Consider the following 22,611-nt stretch of genomic DNA (forward strand, 5'->3'; position numbering starts at 1 on the left):
TCGGGGGCTCCAGAGCCCCCTGCGGCCCTTGCTGCTGCGACGGCACCAGTCCAGGCGCCGCTGCCACCTCCTCCCCAGGCCCTCGCGTTGGCGAACTACGGCCCCGTCACTAGGCCCGGTGCTCTGGAGGAAGCCTACACCATGCTGGAGCAGCTCCGGACCGACATTAAGGGTGCCGACAGGTGCATGGTGACATGGCGGATGTGGCAGATCTCGGGGTGGTTCCAAGCCGACGCGTCTGTCAGGGCAGCCTGGGGCCGGGCCGAGGCTGCCGCCACGGAGGGCAGGAAGGAGGCCACGATGGCTCACGACGTGGCGCTGGCTAACGCAGCGTCCGCCGAGGAGCGTTGCAACATGACAGAAGCCGGGCTGAAGGCCCTCCGCGAGGAGCAAGCTCGGCTCCAAGAATGGGAGGAGGAGCTTAAAGCCTGGGAGGATGCACTCGCTGACCGCGACGCCGAGCTGGCCCAGGCGGCCAAGGACAAAGCTGCGGAGCAGGGCCGCCCGGGCAAGCTGAAGGAGGATGTGGACAGGGCCTAGGCGTCCCATGCCAAGCTTGTCTCTGAGGAGAAGGCCCGGCTAGAAGCCAGGGAGAAGACCCTCGCCGCCGCTGAGAAGGCGGCAGCCGCGGGGCGCGAAGCCTTCGTCTCCCTCGAGCTGAGGTCTCGCATGGCGTTGCATTCCCTTTACGGGGACAGGTACGAGGAGCCGCTGGCGTCTCCAGAGGATGGCCTTTTTGGGCTTCTCCCCAAGCTTGTCCAAGCGCTTGAAGGTGTCGCCGCTGGAGTGGACTCCATGGTGGAGGGGGAGTGCCACGCGCTCTTCACCGCGGCGGCGATGTGTGTCTTCAGCCACCTCCACCTTCGAGAGCCGAGATTCGACCTCAGCACCCAGATCAATCCGGTGGCTCCTGAGTCCCGCAATGCTGCTGTTGCGGCCGCGAAGAAGCAGGTGGAAGCCCTACTGAAGAAGTTCCTCTATGTCCCCGACCCCGCGGCTGCGGTGACCGGAGCCTGCGACGAAGATGGCCACGGTGTTATCGATGACGGGCTCCCCAAGGCGGGCAACAACGGCAACCAAGGCGATGGCGACACTTCCTCCTAGTTCGATCCTGCAACATCCATGGCGCCTCACGGAGGCGTGAGAACTTCTGTTTAAACTCGTGGAACATTGTGTTTTGTAATAACTTTCGGGACTCCGTAATTTGCTCTCCGTGCTTGATTTCCTTCTTGCTTGCCTTAGTGTTGTGCGTCGGCAGGGCCTGGCCCCGCGCATACCTCAACCGCCATTGGGGCGTCCGAGTTGCGATGCTCGGGGGCCCCCCTTGACGTTCGAATGGCCCTCATGAAGGAAACGTGAGTAGCGTCTGAATTAACTTGGAGTCTCCATACCTTTCCTTGCCAGCTTTTTCTTGGGAGGGTCGCGAGAAAACCAAGTGTGAAGGACCTGGTGAGGTGGCGTGCGCCGGGCGTGACCTGGGCACAACCCCAGTGCCCAGCCCCCACGCGCGGCCCTCCCATGGGGAAAACAGTGCGGTGAGGCTGGGCAGCGAGCCTATTGGCCCTCCTGAGGTTATTACAACCATTAAGGTGCCCTCAAGTGTTTATTCACCAGCGCGGAGCATGGTGCTTGCACTCTTGCATGGGCATAGCCGCTCCTCGACCATGTCGTCCGCTAGTGCGGAGCATGGGGCTTCCACTGGTGCGTGGGTGGGAGCTCCCTCGGGGGGTAGACTCCGGGGCATGCACAACCCCGCCCTGACACGTGGCTAGCATGGCAAGACTGGAGGGGGTGTATATGGGCACCCGTGAGCCAGCGCGGGACTCACGAGGCCCTACCTCAAGGCGGGTTGTGCCTGAATTTTTGGTTCAGAACATGTGTAAGGGTCGTGCGAGATGTTTAGGTGGCCTCTGTCGAGTGAATCTCCAGAGGAAATCACATGAGAAGGCCAAACAACAATGACCCAAGGAGGTGATGTGAACGGGGCGGGCTCGCCAGACATAGCTCACCCATTGGGTTTATCGACACTGTAGGGACTGACCCGAGCACATACGCCTTTCCCAGTCTTCTCATGCAACAATCCTAAAGAAAGACAACCGCACGCGGTTCCCATAGCGGCGAAGCACCGGGTCACGCGCACTGACTCATCCACTCTCGATTAGCTCATGCGAGAACAAGGCACCAAGGACCACGGGAGGTGACGTACACGGGAGCTGGCCCGCGAGACAGAGCTCAACCACTTGGGTATGGTGACGCTGCAGGGACAGACCCGAGCACAGATGTCGTGCCAGTCCTTACTCATGAGGCGGTCGCGGACGGGTTTGTGAGGGCGCACAACATTCATGGTGGCAAAGCACCGGACATTCAGGTGATAATATAAAGCAAACTCATGAAAGGGTGAGGCTATTTCTGGTGCCAGGGCGATGCCGCACTTCGATGAGTGGGGGCTGCTCCCTGAAGGCCACACTGGGCCTCGCGACAACCCCCTCCTGGTGGCACCTAGAACCAGGGGCCCTGAGGATGAAGCTCCCAGCACGGTCGTGGAGGAACTTGCCGGGGCGCCTGCCCCACAACAATCCGCCCCCGCGGCTCCGATCGGCGAGGGAGATGTCCGTCCCCAGGGCACACCTACCACACCGAGCACGAGGGGCCTCGCACCAAGTTCTAGCAGGTTAACTTCCAGCCTCTGCACTCCCTGGAAGAGGGGGAAGCACGATAGCTACAGAGGCTTGGCCCCATGAGCCTCGAAGAAGAGGAAGTGGATCACCATGGATGAGTAAGCCTTTCGCTTTTCCTAACCTCTGCTTGTCGAGTCCTCCTAAGCCTCCATTTCGTAGGTCCCAGCTAGACTGAGAGGTGAAGGAGCCCCCGTTGCCATCCTCCGGAGTGTCGGAGTATCCCTAACTCGAGCCTGCATATTTTGAAGGGGTTGTGGTTCTCCTGAGGTGTCTACTGGTGGTCCACGACCCCGAGGCCCCGAGGCGGGCCTCCGACGAGGGCGGCGTAGAGCTTACATGGGTGGTGCCGCCGCTCATCCCTATGCCGCCTGGCGACCCCTGGGGCTACCACAAGCCGAAGAGCGGCCTGATGTTGATCTAGTGCGGGGCCACGCCTCAAGCCATGAGGGTGGGCACCGAGTCAACTGGCCCTAAGCTGTCGTCCGATGTTGCTGGATCTTTCGGTGCCCCTGCCCCAGCCAGGGGCGCGGATCAGATCCCTGGCTGGGCATTGGAGCTTGCGCGCATTTGGGGTGCCATCCGGCTCGGCCTCCTTCAGGGCGCGAGGGGCGCGTTGGGCCGGCTTGAGGTGGAGCTTGAGGTCGAAGATCAGCGCTTGGAGCGGGAGTGGCGCTGGCTCGAAGTGGCCATGAACTTCAGCCACCTCCAACATGAAGCCACTCGCGCGAAGGACGGGGCATCTACCACAACAGCCAAAGAGGCCCGTGACCGTGCCTTCGAGGAAGCCGAGGCCGCGGACCAGCGGTGTGAGGCCGCCGAGAGGCGCGAGCAGGAGCTCCTGGCCTCCATCGCGTCTCTGGAGCGGCAAGGCCGAGATCATGGTGTCACCGCCCTCGCCCCCACGAGTGGGCCTTCGAGCCGCGAGTAGGAGCTTCGCGCTCTGGGGGAGGTGTTGGAGCTGGTGGCGTCAGAGTAGGAGCTGGAGCGTGATCGGCTAGAGGCGATGGAGCGCTAGGTAATGAACACGGAGGCCGCTCTGGCCTCTCACGAGGAGACTGCCCAGGAGGAGGCCAAGGAGAGGGTCGAGGGGGTCCGCCGTGCCCCTCCCAGGACTACCGCGTGAGACTGAAGCTTCAAGAGTCCCGCTTCTGCAAATGGCGCGACGAGCAGAAGGGCGAGGCCGACGATCTCAAAAAGAAGTTAGGCGAAGCAGAGCTACGCGAGGAAGCCGTGTTGGACGCCCAGGCTGCAGCTAAAACGGAGTTTTCCTCTCCTTACGAGCAGGTGGCGGATGTCACCTCCCTCGTGGAGCGGGCATCAGATGTGGCGAACCGAGCCCGGGGACTACATCACACGCGGTCCCAGATGTTCCAAGCCCTTGAGCAGAGGCCCTGTTGGGCCCTGAGCGGCATCTGCGCCGAGGACGTCTCCAGCCCGCTCGTTGCTGACGACGCTGGCTACCTCGGCTTCTTCACTAGGGTCATGGAATTTCTTGAAGGTGGGGCTGGGAAGATGTGCCAACTCGTCGAAGAGAAGATCCGCGATCTTCTTGTCTGTGTGTCCTGGCGCGTCTTTAGCCATCTTCTTCACTTTGACCCCGACTTCGACCTCAAGGCTGTGATAGCTTTCGTGCCTGTGGAAATTAGGGGCGCCCTGGAAGGACGAGTGGAGGACCACGTGGACGACCTGATCATGGAGTTCACTTCTACAGGTGGCGAAGGCCAGCCCGAGGCTGATGGTGGTAGCAACGATGGCGACAACGACGACGACGATAGTAGCGATGATGACAGCATGTCTCCCTAGGTTGTCTTTTTCCTATCTCCTACCAAGGTTTTGAACATGACCCCGTGAGGATGTAAGAGTATTTTGGGAAAGACCCCTTTGCGATGCATGTATGAAACGACAATATACTCCCTTAAGCCGCCTTTACCCTGTTCACTGTGCGTCTGCGACTCCTGAGTAGGGGTAGCTTGATTATGTTACATCGGGCCATGACGCCCGGACAGGACCACGAGACCGGTGCTCATCAAGGATCCTGGGCAAGCTTCGCCTGCTAGCCCCATTCGCGGAGCAGTAGAATGGTCGTGCTCGGGATGACTTAGATGTGGGCACTGGTCTAACCCCATTCGCAGAGCAATCGGTCGGCGGGCGAGCAAGCAGACATGGCTACCCACTACTAGGAAATACCTTATAGCTAGATGCTTAGCAGTAGCGAGGGGTAAGAGCCCCACGCTTCTACTACTTAGTAGTAGCGCGGGTAAAATAGTGCGCTACTACTAGAGAATAGCAGTAACGTGGGCCTACCTTTCCCACGCTACTAGTAAATAATCATCACAGTGCCCCAGAACGAACCATAGTAGCAGCGCGGGTTTAAAATCCGTGCTACTACTAAGTTGATAGTAATAACACGGGTATACCACCTCTCGCTACTATTATGGATAGACAGGGTCAACCCACTTGGTTACAGCGCGGCACCCTTGCCCCGCGCTACAACTAATCAACATGCCCCAGTCCCCCAAACGACGGCCATACGGAGACCCATGGATAAATATTTCTTCGAGCTATTCCACCCGCGTCCTCCTCTGCCTCTCCGCACCTCTCACCGCTTCGCGCCCCCTCCTCATCCTCCCTCCTCCCCCCACTCGCGGTCGCCTCTCCCGATAGATCTGGTGCCAGGGTTCCGGCGCCGGCGAACGGGGGAGCGGAGACATTCCGGGAGGGAGGGGTCGACGTGTGCCTGGTGGGCGGAGGGGCGGATGGGGAATCTGCGTGCCGACCTCGACGAGCAGATCGAGCAGCTCCTGCAGGGCAAGCCCCTCGTCGAGCCCGAGGTGCCCCTCGTGTCTCCTCCTCCAGGCTGTTTTGAGTCCTAGGTGCTTGATATGTGTGTTTCTGGGGCAGGTCAGGGTGGATTCCGGCGGATATACGGCCGACAGGCTGGATGCATTAGCTGTCGGCCTTCTCTTAATTGAAAAGAACGAACCTTTGGTGCTGTACTAGGTTGCTATCGATTGAATGTCTGAGCTGGTGCATTCATTCTATGCGTGAATTGTTTTGTTTGCTACTGATTTCCATGTACTGTACTAGAGTATTCTGAATGATTGCTGGCATAATTGTGTGCACTGTTTGTAGGAATTCTTGTAAGGTAGCATAAGAGGCATGCATGAGGGAGAGGTTCTTATAGCTGTTGATATAGTTGGTCTTGACCTGCATTTTGGACCCTGACCAATTGGACCAAAATGCGTACTAATTTTAGGTTATTCTCGGTGCGTAGAAGAATTTGCTATCAGGTTGCTTGGTAATGACTTATCATCACCTTATAAACATTTCTTTTGCGTTTAATCCCGCCACTAATGCCTCCTTGACCGCCGATGTCTCGTCACGGCCGTGCTTATGCGTAGGCGCCGCCAGCGCCGCATGCAAGTTAGCCTGTCAGCAGCAAGGGCAACCTGCCCACGCTCTCCCCACTGGGAAATTAATCTTGCTATACTGAAGTCCAACTCTTTGATTATGCCTTTTCAGTGTAGATTCTTTCATGTTAACTAGTTGGAGTAAGTTCTAATTAGGTCACAGATTTTGTACTAAATAAAAAGTGTTGTTTAGAGACAGTGATGGTTAAGGGAAAAATCATTTATTTTACATTTTGTACCACAAGTACTTAGCGTGCATTTTCTACTCTGAGATTAATTACACAAGCTACATCATAATACAATGGAAGGTGTTTTTCTATCCAATAGGTTGTAGCTAGTAAGCATAGAGTAAAATAACAGCTGAAGATTTTCTTATGCAATTTAGGAGTGGAAAGAAACAAATAGCTGATTTGCAGTGATTAATTCACTACTTCAGAGTTAATTAGTGTTTCGGTATAGTTTCTTTTGTTATGAAGTAGCTTATATATAATTGAAGTGATTATGCTTTTATGGATGGATGCTCGTAGGTTTTAAAGGACTGAAATTCTGTCAATGTATACCACTAAAATCTTCTAAATGAATATTACTTCATTTCTTGTAACTGAATATTTCTTCAGCTTTGGGGTATAATTTTTCTGCAATGAGCAGATTTAGACGGCACTTAGAAGGCGCCACTGGGTTCTACAAGAGCGAGATGGGCGGTTCGTCCGAGCCCGAGTCGCATGGGACATCCGACTGCCCGCGCGGGGGAGGGGGGTCCAGCAGCAAGTGCACCCGCGCCGCCGAGGTGCACAACCTCTCCGAGAGGGTGGTGGCCCGGTTCCCCGTCGTCAACCATTTTCCCCTGAGTTTCACACCGCTTTTCTGCTCTTCTCGCCCTATTTTCTTGGCTGATCATTGCTTGCTTGCTTGCTTGATTGGGGTGAAGCGGCGGAGGAGCAGGATTGACGAGAAGATGAAGGCATTGCAGATCCTGATACCCAATTCCAACAAGGTCGGCACCACAAAACCATCTACTGTACCACTTTGTTTTTCTTTGTCCTTGAATTCGGGGCTATTGAGTTTGGTAGTGCTTGTGTGGTTACAGACTGACAAGGCATCCATGCTTGACGAGGCCATACTCATTGAGTATCTGAAGCAACTGCGGCTCCAAGTACATGTCAGTAAATGCATGTCTCAATGGCTGGTTGATGTAGAGACTAACTTGCTAGTGCATTTATTTTAACTGATGGTCCAAACTGCAAACATTGATGCAAAAGTTTTAATGTGGGTGTTTTCTTTATTGATTCTTTATCCTATCCATAGTGAAGTAAAGCCGGGAAATTTTCCACACAGCAAAGCAGTGGCTACTTTCTGTTCTGTCCAGTGTTTTCTAGCCATATCTTATAGAACTTTTGATTTCCTTGGATTCACAATGGGATTTATAATGCTGATCAAAATGTTGATATGTTAGGACTAGTTTCCTAGTGCAAATGCAATTCGGCAAATCCACTATAACTCACACAAATTGCCCTATTTTAAGTGTAACTGTAAGTGGTTTTCACTGCAATTTGTCAACGAAATTTATAGTTTCTTTTAGTGTGAACAGTTTTTACTATAAATCTTCTACTAATTTACTGTGAATCTGCTTCTAATGCAATGTATCTCTATTTCTAATGAACTGTAAATCTACTGCAAAATCATTGTAAAAACTCACTATAATTCCACTAGGTAAAGGGTGTTTTTTATCATGCTTTTCATGTCTATGTTCATCCAACAACCCATACTCTTTTTCTATTCTGGTTTCTTATTTTTCTTGCAAAGGTACAGTAACTTCCCCTCTCTTTTCGTGCAAATGATAAGAAGTTGAGGGGACCTGTTTCTCACAGGAGGGAGTAGGTTGAGACCTCACTATCTACTTCAACCAAAAGATTTGAAGAGTTGCAAAAGGTAATTTTGGAGCAAATTTCAGTGCATATTCTCATTGTATCAGAATTTTACTACCAATCTCTTGTATCATCTGAGCTTATGCTTCCTCTCCATTTATTCACTATATCTATATGCCTTGCTGATGCTCATTTCCATTGCTGCAGGATAATGAGATGTTGAAGAGGCAGAGTGAATCCATGACACTGCAGTGCAGTTGCACCGTTCCGTTGAATATTACTCAGGAATAAGGACATTTCACTAGCAGATTATCTCTATTTTTCCTTTTCATTTTTCTTTATTATTGGAGTGAGAACAGGTAGGATGAGGAAGTGTGTAATAGTAGACACGACAACTATGTGATGGTAGAATAAGAATAAGGACATTTCCATCGCTATTGTGTTTTCGGAATTGTATGCATAAAATGGAATTGATCGATTTTTTTAATTCCTAATTAGCTACTAGTAGCGTGGGGGTATTATAGAAGTGATACTACTATTCCATTAGTAGTAGCGTGGGGGTGGAATACTAGTAGCGTGGGGCACTAGCGCTACTGGTACGTCTATTTAGCAGTAGCGTGGGGTAAAACAAGCGCTACTTCTAAAAATTAGCTGTAGCGCCGTAGCAGTAGCGCGGGTACCTCCACTACTACTAGTCCAAAAACCAACGCTACTGCTAAGGTTGTTCCTAGTACCTTAGGAGAAAACTCATGAAATGGAAAATGCTGCAGAAAAAATCCCATTCCCTTGCGACTAAAGAAGCAAGAACTTCATATTTCATTACAAAAAGTGGCAGATTGGTTACAAGAGAAAGCAAAGAACAGCCATGTCCGGCACCTAAGCTAGTCTTCCCACCAACACATAGCATGGGGCCTCCACGTGGGCGTGGGCATAGTCGTTGTTTGACCGTATCGTCTGCCAGCGCGGTGCATGGGGCTTCCACTTGGGTGTGGGCATAGTCGTTGTTTGACCGTGTCGTCCGCCAACGCGAAGCACGGGGCGTCCACTTGGGAATGGGTGGGAGCCCCCGTGAGGCTGAGGGGCGGCGCACAGGGAGACTTCGGAGCGTGTACAATCCCACTCATTATTACGTGAGAGTGTCACGGTTAAAGCTTGAAGGGGTGCAGGGCAATCCCTGCCTTCTGGATGGGGACCCCGCCCCTCGCCTGCAGGCACGCGCCGGCATGCCTGGTGGCACAGGCCATCCTAGACGGGCCCCCAACGTGGGTGAGAACCCATGGGCGTCCTCTCCTAAGAGGGCCTGCTCCAGTGTGGGGTCTCCGATCTCGGGGCCGGCGGCGGGTGGCCACACGGGCCACCGCTCGCCTAGCTATCTCCCACTGCAAGCTTTCGGACTCCACCTGAGTCTTTTGATTTCGGGGTGGGGGCGGGGGGCGGGCGTCAGGTTGTGATGACCCGAAAGGCTCCAAGCCCCAGCGAGCATCCTGGGCCTAGTGGGGCTCTCGAGCCCCCGGAGACCCCATGGGCGTCCACTTGGGAATGGGTGGGAGCCCCCGTGAGGCTGAGGGGCGGCGCACAGGGAGACTTCGGGGCGTGTACAACCCTACTCATTATTACGTGAGAGTGTCACGGTTAAAGCTTGAAGGGGTGCAAGGCACTCCCTGCCTTCTGGATGGGGACCCCGCCCCTCGCCTGCAGGCACGCGCCGGCATGCCTGGTGGCACAGGCCATCCTGGACGGGCCCCCAACGTGGGTGAGAACCCATGGGCGTCCTCTCCTAAGAGGGCCTGCTCCAGTGTGGGGTCTCCGATCTCGGGGCCGGCGGCGGGTGGCCACACGGGCCACCGCTCGCCTAGCTATCTCCCACTGCAAGCTTTCGGACTCCACCTGAGTCTTTTGATTTCGGGGTGGGGGCGGGGGGCGGGCGTCAGGTTGTGATGACCCGAGAGGCTCCAAGCCCCAGCGAGCATCCTGGGCCTAGTGGGGCTCTCGAGCCCCCGGAGACCCTTGAGGTCCCACCTCACGTTGGGGCGCCGCCACGCGCCTGGCATGCGCTTCGTCCGGCTGCCGCTTCGCGAGTGTGTTATCGAAGCGTGGTTCACCTGCGTTTCAAGGTTAGCACAATACGTTATGAAAATATTGGTTGTATCAGGGGGTACAACCGGGGCACAGCTCTGGGTTGCGAGGGACCCTTGGGCCTCGTGAGGCCTTGAAGACCTCGAGGACCAGGCCGGCGGGGGCCTGCCTTCTGTCAGTCCCGTGGCACTTTCGTCTTGTCGATCGCCACTGCCATCGACGGGTCACGATGGCCACGAGGTAGCCTGCCGCAGTGCCTCCCGCGGGGGGGGGGGGGGGGACCTAGCCTGGGAAAGCACCTCCTAGGTTGTAATGGGAATCCTGTTCACCCTCTGTAGGATCGAAATTATGTCTAGAGGGGGGTGATTAGACAACTTGACCAAATAAAAATCTATCATTTTCCCAATTTTAAGTCTTAGCAGATTTTAGCAACTTATCACAAGTCAAGCAATCAACCTACACATGCAAATCTAAGAATATAGCAGCGGAATGTAAATCATTGCATATGAAGGTAAAAGGGAGGAGTTTGGAGGGAGCAAACGCAATGTAGACACCGAGATTTTTGGCGTGGTTCCGATAGGTGGTGTTCTCGTACATCCACGTTGATGGAGACTTCAACCCACGAAGGGTAACGGTTGCGTGAGTCCATGGAGGGCTCCTCCCATGAAGGGTCCATGAAGAAGCAACCTTGTCTATCCCACCATGGCCATCGCCCATGAAGGACTTACCTCACTTGGGTAGATCTTCATGAAGTAGGCGATCTCCTTGTCCTTCCAAACTCCTTGGTTCAACTCCACAATCTTGTTGGAGGCTCCCAAGTGACACCTAACCAATCTAGGAGACACCACTCTCCAAAAGGTAATATATGGTGTGTTCATGATGAACTCATTGCTCTTGTACTTCAAATGATAGTCTCCCAACACTCAACTCTCTCTCACAGATTTGGATTTTGTGAAAAGATGATTTGAGTGGAAAGCAACTTGGGGAAGGCTAGATATCAAGATTCTTGTGGTTGGATTGGAATATCTTGGTCTCAACACATGAGTAGGTGGTTCTCTCTCAAAAAATGAATGGTGGAAGTGTAAGCATGTTTTGATAGCTCTCTCCACGAATGGAGAACGGGTGGAGGGGTATATATAGCCTCCACAAAAAATCTAACTATTACACACAATTTACCGAACTCGGTGGGACCAAATAGCTAAACTCGGTCAGACCGATTTAGTTCAGTGAACGTTAGGATTTTTGGTGGGACCGACATGTCAACTCGGTGGGACTGATTTCATTAGGGTTAGGGCATAATGTAATCTCGATGAGACCAATATCTGTAATAGGCAAACAGAGAGTTGGTCAGGCAAACTCGATGGGACCGATCGCTCATTTCTGTGAGACAGAAATGTTACGAAAAGGAAACAGAGAGTTTTCAATCCCATCTCGGTGAGATCGAGATCCCTATCGGTGAGACTGAACTGATTAGGGTTATTGGCTATGGCTATGTCAAATGAACTCGGTGACGCCGGATAGATCAAATCAGGGGGGCCGAGTTTGACTTTTGGTTTGGGACATATGTGGATATGAGAAAGTGGTTGAGGGCTTTTGGAGCATATCACTAAGAATTTTGAGCAAGCAAGCCATTAAGCAACACCTCATCCCCTTTTAATAGCATTGGCTTTTCCTATGGACTCAATGTGATCTTGGATCACTAAAATGAAAAGATAGAGTCTTGAGCTTGAGCCAATATATGTCCTTAGCATTTTGAGAGGCCACATCTCTAGTCCATGCCATGTCAATCATTGAACTTTATGAAATGATCATCTTGAAAGAGTATTAGTTCAATGAGCTATATCTTATTAAGAATTATCAAAACCACCCAGGGATTAGTTGCACTTTGAATCTCCCCTTTTTGATAATTGATGACAACATATAGATCAAATCTTCGACAAAAGGTAATAAGAGTGAAATATATCGTCGCTTTGAGAAGTATGTGATAAGCAAGAGCTCCCCCTAAATTTGTGCAGTATTTAAAATTTTCTTTTGTATGAAATGCACAATCGATTAGGATCATGAGCTACTCTTCCATGTCACATACATCTTGGTGGGTGCTCAAAATGATAGAATATGAAATATGTACTCATCACCAAGGCAAAGTGAATGATCATGTATGAGAGATAAATAATGTCATCATTCAAGCACAAGCATTAAAGTGATATGATCAAACACATGACCATACAAGTATCTCACACACATAAACATAGAGTATCATCCATGTAAGCACACAAATAAGTATCAAATAATTACCAAATAAGAAGCAAATCTCTCTATCGAAGCCTATGATCTATACACTCTCTCCCCCTTTGGCAACAAGTTACCAAAAAGCTCAAAAATGCATAGTTCTATGCGTCTCTCTAGGCTTGATCTTCGGGAGGAAGCGTTGAGAGGACTCCAAGGACGAATGCATCTGTGGAAGTTGTTGGAGCTGGAGGAGTTGCAACTGGAGGAGATACTGATGTTGTGGATGTAGGTGCTGACGTAGTAGCTCTTGTGTCTGTCACAGGCACTGCTGCAGACCTCTATGCCCAAGGCACTCTCTGAAAGGCATCTGTAGTAGCTTTCCCTTTCCTCTCTTGAACTTCTTCCTGGAGCTGATCAACAGTTGTCTGCATCTCTTTCACCTTCAAGTCAAGATCATAGAACTTTTTCTCAATGATCCTCTCTAGGCTCTCTTAATTCTGAGTCAGGGTGGCCAGTCCTTTCTCAACCCTCAAAATTGCTTGAATAAGACATCCAAGTTGATCTTGCTTAGACTTCAGGAAAACTTGTGAAGCCTCTTCAACACTTGGCATCTTTGCTGCCTTCTCATATTTTGCTTTCTCCCTCTTCTCTTGAGCCTCCACACATGTGGGATGATCAGCATTCATGACAAATGTGTTTTCCTCAAAGTCAGGCCTTAAGGGAAGATGTTCCTTGTCCAACAAGTATGTGCCTGTGCCCATCTTGGAGTTGATGAGCATCTGGATGTGTGGAGCATATGCACATGATCTCTTTTGGTCAGCGGTTGTTCTCTTGATTGTATCAACAATCAAACTCATTACTTTGAACTTCTAGGGCACATCAAACAATTGCAGCAAATTGATGGAATGGCCTCTGATCATCCTGTGATCTCCTGATTTGGGCAACAAGGTGTGCCTCAAGATGGTGTTAATAGTGGCCAATCTAGACAATAGATAATACACAGAGCCCATCTTGTGAGTCTCCAAGGCTTTGTCAGGAATCTCCTTATACATGTTGGCCATGGAGTTGTGATATTTCTTTCTCTTGGAATAGACATATATGTCATCCTCATACTCTGTAGGGGAATTAATCAGCTTGGCCCACTCAGCAACTGTTGATTGGTACCTTGTACCTTCAGACATCCATACAATCCTTCCATGAGGATAGAAATGACTTGTAGAGTAGAATTGTATGATGAGCTCATCATTCCACTTAGTGAGTTTCTGAACCACAAAAGCATCTACTCCACACAGCCTGAAACTTTCATGCACTCCTGGGAAGTGGTCTTCATTGTTGTTGATGTACTTCCAGTCTTCCCACTTCATGTCACATACTATGGGTTTCTTGACCAACAGAATAGTCTCATAGAAGTCTTGTTGCTCCTTGGTGGGAAACCTATAATCCACAGCAGTCCTTCTCCTCATAGCATATGGATCTGATTGTCTCCACAATCTGAGTCCTGCATCCTTTCTAAATTTCATGTTCTCAGCCACTGGATGATTTTCATCATGGTCAAGGATCTTGGCCTTGAGCTTCCCAAGCACTTGGGCTTCAGCATCTTCTTCTTCAATCTCAGGCACTAGGGCCTTGTTCTTTTCAGCAGCTGGTATGTTCCTTGTGCTCCTCTTTGGTGCAGTCTTGGGGGTTGGAGGAAAAGCTTTGGGTGTAGTCTTGGGCTTAGAAGGGGCAACCCCAGACTTGATGGCATCCCCCATCAGCTTTTGAGCTTTAGGTGCTGGTATCATTGTAGCGACCCGACCTCAGATGGTCAAGTCTCTGTGCTTCAGTGTCATCCCTGGATCGGTAATGCTGACACACACAATACTCGAAGGATTTATAACAGAGTAGCAATCACACACTTATTACATCGAATGTCTCCGAAGAGAACTTATTGCACGAATATGGCTTAAGGCCATCTAATGCGATAACAACGGAAGGCTTGGAAGATAAAGTGAGTCCATCAACTCCAACGGCATAGCTGAGCTGCACGGCAACGACCTAACGAACCTTACTCCTCGTCTGAAAAGTCTGCAACATAATACGTTGCAGCCCGAAAACGGGTTAGCACATGGAATATGCTGGCAATATAACACAGTAGAGCAGAAACAGAATAATGATATCACTACATGCATATATGGCTGGTGGACAGTTGTATGGTGTTTGAGAAACGGATGACCGAGACACAGTCTTTCAGAAACGTTAACTCTCTACTCCGGGTAGACCATACCAAACCTACCAAAAACCCACTACCTGCTGATCTACCTCTTCAAGAGCTTCACGTAACTTACTCAACTATGCTAGAGCCCATAATAGCTTGTGGCTGCACACGGAAGTTTCTAGCATGAATCATCTCAGTTCCCTTTTAGCCTGGGTGGCGGTCCATAGGAAGATCACACGGGTACCCCGGGATTTCCAAAAAAAATACAGACAACACTGGGTTCCCTAGGTGCCTCAATCCACCCAGTTGTTTGATTAAGTTGCCACCTTAAGTTGAACCATTAATTAACAATCTCACATCTGTCATGAATTTCACTCAAACCCAAACCACATCTACGAGCATAGCATAGAAATATAAGCAATAAGTAGAAGTAACTCCCAAGGGTTTGAATGTAACTGGGCAATAGGTTCTACCTCAACAACTACTTCCCAACCCACAAGTTAATGACATCCTAATCATGAAATGTTTGAGGATTGGAACTAATGCATAAAAACTGGGTAATAATGGGATATGATCAAAGTGTTACTTGCCTTGCTGACGAATCGCGAATCCTAGAGACTCGTAGTAACACGCTTCGCACTCCGGGAATTCTATCGCAAGCAAACAATAACATACATAAGTAACAAGCAACGATGCACGAACAAAACTCAAATAAGAGAGGTTGACCAGAAAGTTCAATTTAAGAACTCCGGTACGCAAAAAGAATCAAATCAAACGGAGCAACGAAAGTCAAACGGCGAAAGAAGGAAGCTTCATTTACTAATCTGAAACTAAGCCAAATTTTACAGTAACAAAAACTTGTTTGAGTTGATTAAACGGAAAGAGGGTTTTGAGACGAAACTCCAGGCGCTTGAATCGCCTGATTCCGATAAACGAGCGAGAAGAAAAACAGAAATTAAGATCGGATCCGAAATCGCGATCAGAAAAATCGCGGAATAAAACCGAGAAAAAGAAAAACAACGAACAAATTAACGAACGAACGTTCGTTATCTAGATCTAAACGAAGAACGTGTTTGTTAAAACGAACGAATGAGCGAACGCTCGCTAAATAAATAAACCGGAGAAAACCCGATCTATTTAGAAAAAAATGAAAACTAGGGTTTCTAAAAAAAACCCGAACGGTTTTTCTTTAGAAAACCGGGGCGGTGCGGAGGCTACCTTGGCTCGGCTCCGGCGGGGCTCCGACGGGGCGGCGTGGGGTGGCGGGGCTGCGGCAGCGGCGGCGGGAGGCTGCGGCGGCTACGGTGGCGGCGGCGGGAGGCGGCGGGGCTGCGGTGGCGGCGGCGGCTCCTGGCGGCGGCGCGAGCGGCTGCAGGTGGGGGGGCGAGGGCTGCGGGCGGCGACGACTTGGGCTCCAAGGGGGGGGCGGTATTTAAAGGGGAGGGGGCGGCGACTGCTTGGGGAAGGGGCAAGGCAGCGGCGGCGGGGGGGGGGAGTCCGGCTCGGACTTGGAGTCCGGGTCGGCGGCGGCGCGCGCGCGGGAGGCGGTGTCGGCTCGGGCCGGCCTGGCTCGGCTGGGTCTTCGGCCCAGTCGGGCGTGAGATATATTTTTTTTAATATTTCTGCCGACAGAAGAAAAATCCTAGAAAAATAAGTAAAAATCTAAAAATGCCAAAACAAATTTTCACCGTCTAAATAAAATATTTAGGACGAGTTGAACATTTTCTTGGCCCTAAAATGCAATTTTGAAAACGTGCAATTTTTCTAATGCAAATAAAATCCGAATAAAACCAAATAAAATCCAATAAATGATTTTAATATTTTTCCTCCAATATTCCAATTATTTTGGAGAAGTCATATTATCTCCACTCATTTGATTAATATGAAATATTTTAGAGAGAAAATTATTAAAATCAAAATCCTCGTTTCATTATTTGATAAAAATCAAATATGAAAACAGGAAAATCCCCAACTCTCTCCGTGGGTCCTTGAGTTGCTTAGGATTTCGAGGATTGCGGAACGGAAATGCAATAAATCATGATATGCATGGATGATCTATGTATAACATTCCAAATTGAAAATTTGGGATGTTACAAACCTACTCCCCTTAAGATGAATCTCGCCCTCGAGATTCGGGTTGGCTAGAAAATAGGTATGGGTGGTCCTTGCGGAGATCATCCTCTCGTTCCCAGGTGGCTTCATCCTCGGTATGGTGGCTCCACTGAACCTTGCAAAACTTGATAACCTTACTGCGGGTGACTCTGCTGGCAAACTCAAGAATCTTAACTGGCTTCTCCTCGTAAGTCAAATCACTGTCCAACTGAATCGCCTCTAGGGGTACTGTATCTATTAATGGTATATCAGCCATCTCGGCATGACACTTCTTCAGCTGTGAAACGTGGAACACATCGTGGACTCCTGACAATCCCTCAGGTAACTCCAACTTGTAGGCAACTTCTCCCATCCGTTCCAAAATGCGATACGGTCCTACAAATCTCGGGGCTAACTTTCCTTTAACTCCAAAATGTTTCACTCCTCGCAAGGGCGATACTCGTAGATATGCCCCGTCTCCAATTTCGTAGGTTACCTCCTTGCGTTTTGAGTCTGCATAACTCTTCTGCCTGGAATGAGCAATCTTTAGTTGGTCTCGGATCAGTTTTACCTTCTCCTCAGATTCTTTAATCAAGTCTGGTCCAAAAAACTGTCGGTCTACTACCTCATCCCACATCAATGGTGTTCTGCACCCGCGTCCATATAGGGCTTCAAACGGTGCCATCTTCAAACTGGCTTGGTAGCTATTGTTGTATGAGAACTCTGCATACAGCAAATTGTCATCCCAACTAGATCCATAATCTAGCGCACAGGCTCTCAACATGTCCTCCAAAATTTGATTGACTCTCTTAGTTTGTCCGTCTGTCTGTGGGTGAAACGCAATACTGAACTCCAATCTCGTTCCCAGAGTCTGGTGTAACTGATGCCAAAACTTTGAAGTAAACTGTGTTCCTCGATCCGATATGATGGTCCTCCGAACTCCATGCAGACATACGATCCTGGACATATAGATCTTGGCCAACTTTGCACTTGTATAGGTGGTTTTCACTGGGATGAAGTGAGCTACTTTGGTCAAACGATCAACTACTACCCATATGGAATCATATCCTGCTTTAGTCCTGGGTAATCCGGTAATAAAGTCCATGCCAAGTTTATCCCACTTCCATTCGGGTATCGGCATAGGCTGTAATAGTCCTACTGGCTTCTGATGTTCTGCCTTAACTCTCTGACACACATCACATACGGCCACATACTCGGCAATATCCTTCTTCATACCTGTCCACCAGAAATGTTCCTTCAGATCCAAATACACCTTGGTGTTTCCGGGGTGTATCGAGTATGGTGAGTCATGGGCCTCTTGAAGTATTAACTTCCTGATCTCCTGGTCGTTGGGCACATAAACCCGGTCCTCAAACCATAGGGTATCGTGCTCATCCTCACGAAAACCTTTGGCCTTTCCTTTGCCCATCTTCTCCTTTATCTCGGCAATCTCTTTATCATCTTTCTGAACTTCCCGAATCTTGTCCAGCAATGTCGACTGAACCTCCATTGTGGCAATGAACCTTCTAGGTACAATCTCTAATCGAAGTTCCATGATGTCCTTTGCTAATTCCTTCGGCAGTCCTTTACTTTCAAGGATATTAGCATAACTCTTCCGACTCAATGCGTCTGCTACGACATTGGCCTTTCCTGGATGATAGTGTAGCTTCATGTCATAATCCTTTATAATCTCCAACCATCTCCTCTGCCTAAGGTTCAGCTCCTTCTGGGTGAAGATGTACTTCAAACTCTTGTGATCCGTGTACACATCACAACGGTTTCCAATAAGGTAATGTCTCCAAGTCTTCAACGCATGCACTACGGCTGCTAGCTCCAAATCATGCATAGCATAATTCAACTCATGAGGTTTTAGTTGTCATGAGGCATATGAAACAACTCTTCCATCCTGCATAAGCACACATCCAAGTCCTAAGCGAGAGGCGTCGCAATACACTTGGAACTCCTTATGTATATCTGGCAGTACTAGCACTGGGGCTGTAGTCAAACGTTTCTTCAACTCCTGGAAACGCTTCACAATCTTCTGTCCATTTAAACTTGGTATCCTTCCTCAACAGTTCAGTCATTGGTTTTGCAATCTTGGAAAAATTCTCAATGAATCTCCGGTAGTATCCTGCGAGTCCAAGAAAACTGCGGATCTCGCTAACTGAGGTGAGTGCCAACCATTCAGTGACTGACTGAACCTTGCTTGGGTCTACTACTATACCTTCTCCTGATATAACATGTCCAAGGAATCCGACTTCCTTCAGCCAAAACTCGCATTTGCTAAACTTAGCATACAACTGGTGTTCCCTGAGCTTCTCGAGAACTAAATGCAAATGCTCTTTGTGCTCTCCTCGTTCTTCGAGTATACCATGATATCATCAATAAACACCACAACAAACTTGTCCAAATACTCCATGAACACCTTGTTCATCATGCTCATGAAATAGGCAGGGGCGTTAGTCAGTCCAAACAACATGACCGTGTACTCGTATAATCCATATCGCGTTGTGAACACTGTCTTTGGTATGTCCTTCTCTCGTATCTTCAACTGATGATACCCTGATCGTAAATCTATCTTTGAGAACACTTTAGCTCCTTGCAACTGATCAAACAGATCATGGATCATCGGCAGTGGGTACTTGTTCTTTATCGTCACTTCATTCAAGGCTCGATAATCAACAACCATCCTTAGGGATTTATCTTTCTTCTCAACCAAAAGTACTGGGGCTCCCCAAGGTGATGAACTTCTTCGGATGTATCCTTTCTCCAATAACTCCTTGATCTGTTTCTTAATTTCTTCCAGATCATTTGCGGGCATCCGATAGGGTCTCTTGGATATTGGTCCTGTACATGGAAACAACTCTATCAAAAACTCAATGTCTCTGTCCGGCGGCATGCCTGGTAACTCCTCTGGGAAAACATCCGGGTAATCCTTTACTACCGACACTTCCTCCTAAACAACTCCCATAAGGGCATTCACTTGGCTCCTTTTTGGCACATGCCTAGACACATACTTAATCCTTTTTCCCTCCGGGGTGGTGAGATAAATTGACTTACTCGCACAGTCAATGCTTCCTCCATACTTTGACATCCAGTCCATACCCAATATCACATCCATTCCTTGCGACTCCAAGATAATTAGGTCGGACGGAAACACATGTGTGCCAATGGTTAAGGGTATCTGGTCACACCATCGGCTAGCCATATATTCTGCTCTGGGTGAACTCACTAAAAGAGGGGTCCTAAGGGTTTGGGTTGGTAGTTTAAACTTATCCACGAATCCCCTTGATATGTATGATTGCGATGCACCAGTATCAAAAAGAACAAGAGCGGTAAATGACTTAACCAAAAACTTACCTATTACCCCGTCCGGCTGCTCTTCAACCTCCTCCACGTTAATGTGGTTCACTTGTCCTTTGTTGAATGGATTGGGCTTCTTCCCAGCGCTTCCATTTCCGTTTCCATTCCTTCCTTCGGGGCAATCATTGGCATAGTGCCCTGTCTTCCCGCACTTAAAACAGGTAACCCGACTTAAGTCTCTTTTGGCAGGAGTGGACGGGTTGGAGCGGTTCCGATTGTTGTTAACTTCATTCCCATTCCCATTCTTAGCACCACTGTGGTTATGTGATCCTCCTCTAGTGTTGTTGTGACCTCCATGGTTATGAACAGGTCCTCCCGAGTTCGGGGTTAGGCGAGGCTTCTGCTGAGCTCCTGAGTTATACTTCCCTTGTCCATACTTTCTCTTGCGGCTCTCAATCTGCTGTTGTTTCCCTTTAATCATAAGAGCCTTATCTACCAACTCCTGGTAGTTGTTGAAGGTTGCTACCATCAACTGCATGCTCATCTCATCATTCAGCCCTTCCATAAACTTCTCCTGCTTCGCGGCATCTGTGGCCACATCATCAGGGGCATAGCGTGATAACTTGCTAAACTCATCCACGTACTGAGCCACAGTACGGTTCCCCTGGCGTAGATTGCGAAACTCCCACTTCTTCATCTGCATAGCTCCAGTTGAGACATGGGCGGTGCGGAAAGCTTGCTGAAACTGGTCCCAAGTGACATTGGCTACAGGAAAAGTGGCTGTGTAATTCTCCCACCATGAGGCTGCTGGTCCATCCAATTGATGTGCGGCAAAGTGCACCCTCTCAGCATCTGTGCAACCTGCGGTGGTCAACTCCCTTCCAATACGGCGTAGCCAATCATCAGCAACTATAGGCTCGGTGCTACTGGAAAATACCGGCGGCTGTAACCTTAGGAAACGGGCTAGGTTGGCCACTGGTGGTGGGTTGTTGTTGTTGTTGTTGTTGTTGCCCTGGTTCTGAACTAGCAATTGCATCAAGGCATTCTGCTGCTGGATCAACTGGGTGAGCTCCGGCGGGAAGGCAAAACCGGTGTCACGTCTCGGAGGCATCAGATGGGTTTAGATGGAAGAGATTTAGAATAGAAAAGGGGTCTAATGAGAAGGCACTACCCATATGCACATGAGACAAACACAATCATTTCACTCAATCAATCAAGCAAGGGCATACAAACGGTTTAGAACAATCGCAAAAGTGCTCACTACTACTATATACATGGGGGAAATACTACTAATAGTTGGTGGTCATCTAGAAATTTTGATCGGTGGAAGACTCCATGATGTCTGCTCCAGCTTCGTCTTCAAAGTCATCATCACTAGGATCGGAATCAGTGTCGTCGATGATGATGTAGTCCTCGGGGCGTATTTCCTTGGGTTCTTCTTCTTCTTCTTCTATTGGTGTTGGTCCTCCCATGAATTCTCCGATCTTCTTGACTAGGTCGTCATTCTTCTCCAGTAGGATCTTGATTTCCTCCTCATATCCATCGCGGGTAAACTTGAGTTCTTCCTCCAGCTCGATGATCCTAGTCTTCGCCTCCTTCAAATCCATCATGTCCGCACACATCTGGTTCTCCTAACGTCGGATGTGCTGGTTTAACTCCTGGATGAAAGCTGCAATGGATCTATCCTTCTTAGTGCTGATTACTTCCCATTGCTCGTCTCAGCGCCCACATATTTGGTAGATAGTGTCCTGGAGATCCCTGTTGTAAACTTCTCCAATGCGTCCCATGGTGATGTGGGCTGCCATACTCTTTCCTAAACTCCAGGTTGGTGCATCGAAGGAAAATTCTATGGGTTTAGAGGTTGGCGAGAACTTCCTTCCTGGAACTTGTACTTGAATCATCCAACGCTCTTCTTCTGGTAAAGTAGCGTTGTATGTCCAGGTGAAGCTTGGTATTCCAATGTTCAGGTACCTAGTGACTTCCTTCAAGTGGCGTCGAAAAGGTGTGTCTTCATCCGGTTGTGCAAACTTGTTCTTCATCTTTGCCATCCTAAAGAGTAGAAAATGGAGAGGAGTCAGAAATGAGAAGAGAAGTGTGACCTAGGGTTTATCTTAGTGGTCGTGTCCTACACTCAGCGTGTGCTCTGATACCATCTTGTAGCGACCCGACCTCAGATGGTCAAGTCTCTGTGCTTCAGTGTCATCCCTGGATCGATAATGCTGGCACACACAGTACTCGAAGGATTTATAACAGAGTAGCAATCACACACTTATTACATCGAATGTCTCTGAAGAGAACTTATTACACGAATATGGCTTAAGGCCATCTAATGCGATAACAGCGGAAGGCTTGGAAGATAAAGTGAGTCCATCAACTCCAACGGCATAGCTGAGCTGCACAGCAACGACCTAACGAACCTTACTCCTCGTCTGAAAAGTCTGCAACATAATACGTTGCAGCCCGAAAACGGGTTAGCACATGGAATATGCTAGCAATATAACACAGTAGAGCAGAAACAAAATAATGATATCACTACATGCATATATGGCTGGTAGAAAGCTGTATGGTTATAGTTTTTGCGAAAAGCCAATTTTTCCCTACAACAAAGGAATAGATTTTAATTTAACTATCATGGTGGTTGAAACATCATTGAGAAGGTAACCCCAACTCAATCCCAATTAAAGTGAGTAACAACCCAACAGTATTAATTAAACATGGTGAGATACATGTGATAACCCAAGTACTAGATACTCAAGAATTGT

At 49.2% G+C, this 22,611-nt stretch overlaps 1 long non-coding RNA gene across 5 annotated transcripts; it reads left to right on the top strand.

The window, feature by feature from the left end:
- The first annotated feature begins 5,147 nt into the window (after positions 1-5,147).
- Positions 5,148-8,440, top strand: LOC125513236. Of its 5 annotated transcripts, none has more exons than XR_007285804.1 (5): positions 5,156-5,509; positions 5,580-5,678; positions 6,737-7,082; positions 7,176-8,017; positions 8,161-8,440. It is a non-coding gene; the product is annotated as an uncharacterized LOC125513236 (long non-coding RNA). The 5 variants fall into 5 exon arrangements; XR_007285802.1 differs by lacking the exon at positions 5,580-5,678 and having other exon boundaries at positions 5,159-5,509; positions 6,737-6,875; positions 7,017-7,082; XR_007285801.1 differs by having other exon boundaries at positions 5,148-5,509; positions 5,580-7,082.
- Positions 8,441-22,611: the final 14,171 nt, after the last annotated feature.

Source organism: Triticum urartu, chromosome 6 (genome assembly GCF_003073215.2).
Source record: "Triticum urartu cultivar G1812 chromosome 6, Tu2.1, whole genome shotgun sequence".
Lineage (NCBI taxonomy): Eukaryota > Viridiplantae > Streptophyta > Magnoliopsida > Poales > Poaceae > Triticum > Triticum urartu.